Here is a 6,076-nt window from a genome sequence, read left to right on the forward strand (position 1 = left end):
GGCCGGGTGGGCGCCCGCCCTGCCGCTGCACACCCAGCGGCTCGCTTGGAGCGCCTGTAATAAAACAAAAGTCTGTGTATTGTGCCCGCCCGCACCGCCAAAGGCAGCGGGAGAGCGCTAGCTGTGCTAAAATCCGGGGGTTACCCCGGAACGCACCGAAGATGAGTTGCATGAGGTAGAAATCACTCAGCTGTCATCATCTGATTGGAAATGAAAAAATATATGAGTTCTCAGTAACATTTTCTATTAGAAGAAAAACAAACAGCAGGAAAGGAGACCGAGGGGGGAAAAGGAAGTGAAGTGAGGGGACCGCGGCTCGATAAGTCCTGTTCAAGTGCAGGGACTGCTTTCCTCCGGCCGAGAAATCCCCTCGCTCTCTCAACAGGGGCCGAAGGGAAGGAGGGGTCTGAGGAGCTGCTCGCGTCTGAACAACCCCAAAATTCAAAGAGAGGAAATAACTCACGTGCCAGGTCCATGAGGAATTGCATAGGTTAGGTAAGGTCTTCCTATCCTGCCCACTCTAAAAGCAGCAGATGTGAGGTTCTTTTTTTTTTTTTTTCTTTTTTTTTTTTTTTTTTTTTTTTATTTTTTTTTTTATTTTTTTTTTTTTTTCTTTTTTTTTTGTTTTTTTCTGTAATTCTCTTTCTTGGCGATCTAGTTCATTGCTTCATTGTGAGAGTTGAGTAGTAAAATACCAAAGAGTAAGTTCTCTCTTTAAGCTGAGTACGTCAGCCAAACAGCTGGACCTACACCTCCCTCCCCGTGTTTGTACAGAGAGGAAAAGTAGATGACGGGGAGGGGAAAAAAGCTAGGGAAAAAAGAATGACATACTAAGAAATGGTAAATGTAGAGCTGAGAGAATCTGAAATGCATCTGGGAACACTCACTATCTCCCTCGTCATACTATAGTCCTTGATCCAAAAAAATTCTATTAATTGGTGAGTCCTCATAGAGGGTCCTAAGTGATGCACCTTGGATCTTAAAGGAAACTTCCTACATGGTTTGTCCTTACAAAGGTAATGCTTCCCCGTTTAAGATTTTGAACACGAAGGTGCATTACTGCAGCATTCATCAGCTATAAAAGCTATGGTTACTTGTTGAAATGTCAGATCCTTCAGTGCTACCAAGCCAGACATCCCACAGGTGCACGGGCAGGGAGGCAAGACACCGGGTGAGCCAGCTACAAGGCAATGTGCTGCAGCACAGCATGCCAAGTTCTGGCTCATGTGCTGCCTAATCCTACCCAAAAGTTGTCCTGTGCTGATGCCTGACCCGATCAAATCTGTACTGCCAAATAACCTGTTAGTGCACCACACCAGCAGTAATTCGGGAGAGAGACACGCCTGCCTGATAATGGGAGCTCTGGTGGGTTACATCAATAGCACTCTGAGTCAAGGGCATTGCAGAGAATCCCTGCCACGTGAGAAAGCAAAGATCTGCAAAGGCATTGCAATACTTTGTGCAGTGTTGCATTAAAGAAGGATTTCACCTTAGGAAAGGTGTTTCCCTTGTGAGAAAAAGGTATTTAGAAGATTGTAGGAATTTCAAAGATGAAAATATACAGCTGAAATTTTGGAGAGCATTTTGATGGGGAAAAGGAGATTATTAAAAAAAAATAAAAAATAAATGTGTTGTGTCTGAGGAGTGAAAAGGTACCAGGTGAAATTCAGCACCCTGACTCAGATTGTCGCACTTGAAATGACAGAAGTGGGCAGGGAAACATGGTGATGCCATAAGGCTGGTGCTGCTCACCAATATCTTTTGACAACATTATGTGCAACACAGCACTGTTAGATTTTACCTAAATCCAGTAGAGAATACACATTACATCAAAAAGGGTAGAGGAGAGGAGGAATATTAGACAGTCCTAATTATAAGGGGGCTTCAGTACATTATGTTTGATTCCATTAAATTGTAACAATCCTCACTCCCTTTCCTCCTTCTTCCAGGTTTGGGATACCACAAGTTATGGAGATTTCCAAAGAAATCTTGCTTTCCCTTTCTTAAACATCACAGGCTGAAAGCATGGAAGAGGTGATGAAAAGAATGAGGCAAGCAAAGCAGAGTGCACATTTGCACTTTTATCTTAAAGTGCATTTCAAGACACTGTAAAAATGTGTCTTCTGGCTTGTGCAGACCAGGCCTGGGTGTGTTGTTGCCTTGGCCAACATGAGGGAGTGCCAGGTGTGAGTGCTTCACTTCTCCTTGTCCTCATGGCTTGGAAAGGCACACAAGTTCATAAACACTCATCCATTTTTTTTTCCAGCCGGCTTATTGCATGAGACGGGCATGTATTTTCCCTTGTGGATCTTCCAACTGACAAAAACTAGGGACTGTAAAAAATAATATCTGACAATTTCAGCAGTGTTCTGCTAGGAAGAAAGAAATTCAGTAAGAAATCCTGCAGAAACTACAAGGTTGCCAATAAGATGTTTTCTTGCTTACAGGGATGTACTTTTCTTTTCCTTTCTCTCTTATTTCAGAAAAAGGAAATTGCTGTTCAGAATTCCTCTGCCTCCGTTGTAGACAATTTTAAGAATGCAGCATTCCATATGAGAGAGACACATATGAGTGCACACACATACCCTAAAGCAGAATTGCAACATTTACATTCGTTTCCTGTCTTAAGATCTCACTGGGGACTAAAAATCAGTGAGAGTCTGCATTGCACCCCAGAAGTGTCTGCTTTTCACTGGTGAGTCATGTGCTACTCTACAAGTCATATCCAGCATGGTTTTTATTTCTGATTGCGTGGAAAGTAAAACACATCCTTGCTATGGCTTGAATCTAATACAGACTCAATAACAAAATACAGCACTCTGGGGATTTTCACTGCTAGTGCAGTGGGACCCAGCTGTTCAGCTCCATTCTGACTCAACAAAGATTTCATTGTCTCTTTGCATGCGATAATGCACTCAGAAATGACAAGCAAAGGCAAATTCTTTAAAGTACACATATGGCTTTGTGTCTAAGTAATATATTGGATGTGCAGAATAATAGTTTCTTGTGCTCTGGAACGATGGCATTATGGCAGACTGCCAAATGTTCCCATTCCTCCTAGATGATCACTGTTTCATGCTATACTGATCACTTAATTAATAACTAGTAATAATTAATAACAGATATTAAATATCTACACAGACATAACAACCAGCCACCATTATTTATTTCAGAACACTAGGCCTGTACAAGAGATGGAGCAAAGAACTGCTTTAGCACAAAAGGGACAGCATACAGCTCATTGCTCCTTGCTCCTCTTCTTACTAGGCGAATGTCTGTGCAAGATGCATAGAGCTTTTCCAGACAATGCATACTAGGAAGCTGAAAGCAGAGCTGTCCTGAGGAATCACAAGCTAAATTTCCCCCATTTGGATCAAGCATTTTCCGGTGTTTGACTAATCCTTTCCACAGAAGACTTTGAAATTATGTTGTCCAAGGTTCTGTCTCTGGGATCTTAAAGAATATGAACATGTGCCTGATTAAAGCCGTATTCAAAACTGAATTCACCATTTGTGAGATAAGTGACTGGTACGTACATACTTACATGGAAAATAGAGTCAGTAGGGGAACATTTTGCAACAGCTGTTAAAATTACTGTTATACAGCAGGAGACAACAGTTATGGCTAAGACCTCATGTATGAACATAACTGCTACTCTTCAGAAAGATAAGATGGCATTTACAGATAATATTGCCTGCAAGGATTACTGAGCATATGTTGTCTGGCATTTTGTATTTCACAGGATACAAGTATATTTTCCTCTTCCTTTCACACTAACCTGCGGGAGCATTTGTTTTTTGGTTTTTTTTCACACTTTCTTCTGCCATTACCAAAGCTGACAGTCTGGCAGGGTCTAATGTGCACTATACATTCACAGATAAGAGCACCAAGCTAAAGGGAACTGAAATGTTCTCCATTTTGCAGAGGGGAAAGAAAACAATTGTTACACTGCAAGTTCTCTTTTTTTGCAGTCAATATCACATTTGGACATTTCCTCAGCTATGTGAAAAGATTGTGAAGGCAGTGTAATATCTTTCTCCTTTGTCTAGAGAGCAGGTCAGATACATCATTTATGTAAACTCAGCAATTGATAACTCAGTTCGTCTAGAGAGTGTATTGCCCTAACTAGCAATGTTATACACTTGTTCCTTGTCCTTCCTAAGTACTACCAAGAAGCCTCTTTTGATGCAGGCAAAACATAGGTTCCTTGGCTCATTTTCAGTTCACCAAACAATAATCAAGGAAAATTGCTAAATGTGACATTCCTTCTCTAGCAATCTACAGTTTTAGAAATCAAAAATGGTAATTAAAAATAACAAGTGCTGCTGACCCTTAACACACCTTTTCTGCAGAAGACAGGCTTCTGTATTTGTTTTTGGAGGTACAGTTAGCTGGTAAGTAAAGGATAACTGTTAGGGAATATAGGAAGCCCACTTGTTCATGTCAAGGCCAACATACACTGCTCTGCAACATAGACAAGCAGATCCTAGCTAACTGAAGTAATGCTCTGCTGTATTTACATGCTTCTCACATCTTCAGGAGCCAAAGCCTTCCCCATGCTATTGAACCTGCTCCTTCAGATGAAACTGGCCATAGCAAAATTTGCACTATAGCTGCTTCTTAGCAGTAAAGTCTTTCAAAATATAAATAACAGGTACATTAGTACTTAAATATAGGGATAAAAGATTACTAAGAAAAGGTGATTCTAAAATGCAAGAACAACAGTGTACCATATTATGGACAGTAAAATGGTATGTATTCTCCACAGCCTTTCCCTAGAAAAATAATCTAACCATGGAGTTAGGGATATGAAGGGCTTTATTTTAAAAATTGAATTCATGCTACCTCTCATCAGATCCGAATGGGAAGTTCAATCGTCAATTAAGCTGTCAATCCAACATAAGGTTCTCTCTTACAAATAGTATGGTTGCTACAACCATGCAGCAATGTTCCATTTAAGAAAACACACCTTGACAAGTTTTGTGCTCGTGAGTGTGGGTAAGGGTCAGTGCTGTTCCAGTTACATGTTTAACTGGCCTCTTGTGTGAGAAAGAGGAGACGCTAACAAAGATATTATGCATTTCATGATGACTGAAAATTACCTGGACTGCTAGATACAGAGATAACACTTCAGTCACTTTTCTTTTTCTGTAATAAGTGAGGGGAAAAAAAAAAATTCCCTAGACCTACTGACTTGAGCAAGTAGGATTTATTGCAGAGTGCTCTGTAAAACAAACCAGTCAAGACTTAAAGTTATCTGAGTGCTTATTGGTAACAAGTGTTCACCTATTTCACCTGCAGATCCCATATCTCTGGTGTATTCAGGAGACAAGCTCCTTTACAAGACTTAGGGATTTCCAGATTAAATCAGTTGCTTCTATTTTCATCTCTCTTCTCTAGGCAGGTGACCAACCCTTAGCAGGTACTGACAGCTGGTTGTTTTGTGCACTGCCTCAAAGGCTACCAGCTTTTTTAATCAGATCTTCATTTTCAGCCATATTCCTGCAAAATGCTGTGACAAGATCCTATAAAACTCACTATCCAAAACTTTAATGCATTTCCCAAGATATTTCACATGTCTTCTTGGGGGAAGGTAACTAGATTTGTGTAATTCTATCATCACATTTAGTGGTAAATCTAGCAAACTATATTTATTTAGGATGGTTAAATGTAATAGTAGTAGGAGTTTAGTGAGTAGTGGCACGTTCTTTGCTTATTTATTCAGGAATCTTGTGTGTGAACACTCCTGACTCTTCTAAACAGTGGCATCTGATTCAAATAGAATCAAATAGATGCATCACCCCTAAATGTCAACCATGGAGTTGCATCAGTTTAACCAAATTGTTAAACCCATGTACCTGTGAAGACAAGCCTTGCAGGAAAATAAAGATTTCTCAAGTGTAAATCAACGTAGCTGTGGCTTAAACATGTGGAGAGTTAAAAGGGTTTCTGTTGAGACTTCAGCATAATTGTGCTGAATAACAGAATCTGCTTCTTAGTCTTGCAAGAGGTAGCAAAATGGTAAACCTGAAGCAAAGGAGCTTTCCTCTGGTATGTTTGGTTACTGGTTCTAGAA

The 6,076-nt window shown here is 40.4% G+C and overlaps 1 long non-coding RNA gene across 4 annotated transcripts in view; it reads left to right on the forward strand.

Annotated features, from left to right (window-relative positions):
- The first annotated feature begins 15 nt into the window (after positions 1-15).
- The window catches only part of LOC108444650, a 32,069-nt gene continuing 26,008 nt past the window's right edge, over positions 16-6,076 (forward strand). For 3 of the 4 annotated variants that reach the window (XR_001859280.1, XR_001859278.1, XR_001859279.1), the window contains exon 1: positions 16-495. This is a non-coding gene — a long non-coding RNA (uncharacterized LOC108444650). Of the gene's footprint in view, positions 496-2,483; positions 2,696-6,076 lie in introns of all 4 variants that reach the window. The other variant, XR_001859281.1, reaches the window with a different exon arrangement.

The sequence above is a fragment of the Corvus brachyrhynchos genome, unplaced genomic scaffold (genome assembly GCF_000691975.1).
Source record: "Corvus brachyrhynchos isolate BGI_N302 unplaced genomic scaffold, ASM69197v1 scaffold61, whole genome shotgun sequence".
In the NCBI taxonomy this organism is placed as follows: Eukaryota; Metazoa; Chordata; class Aves; order Passeriformes; family Corvidae; genus Corvus; species Corvus brachyrhynchos.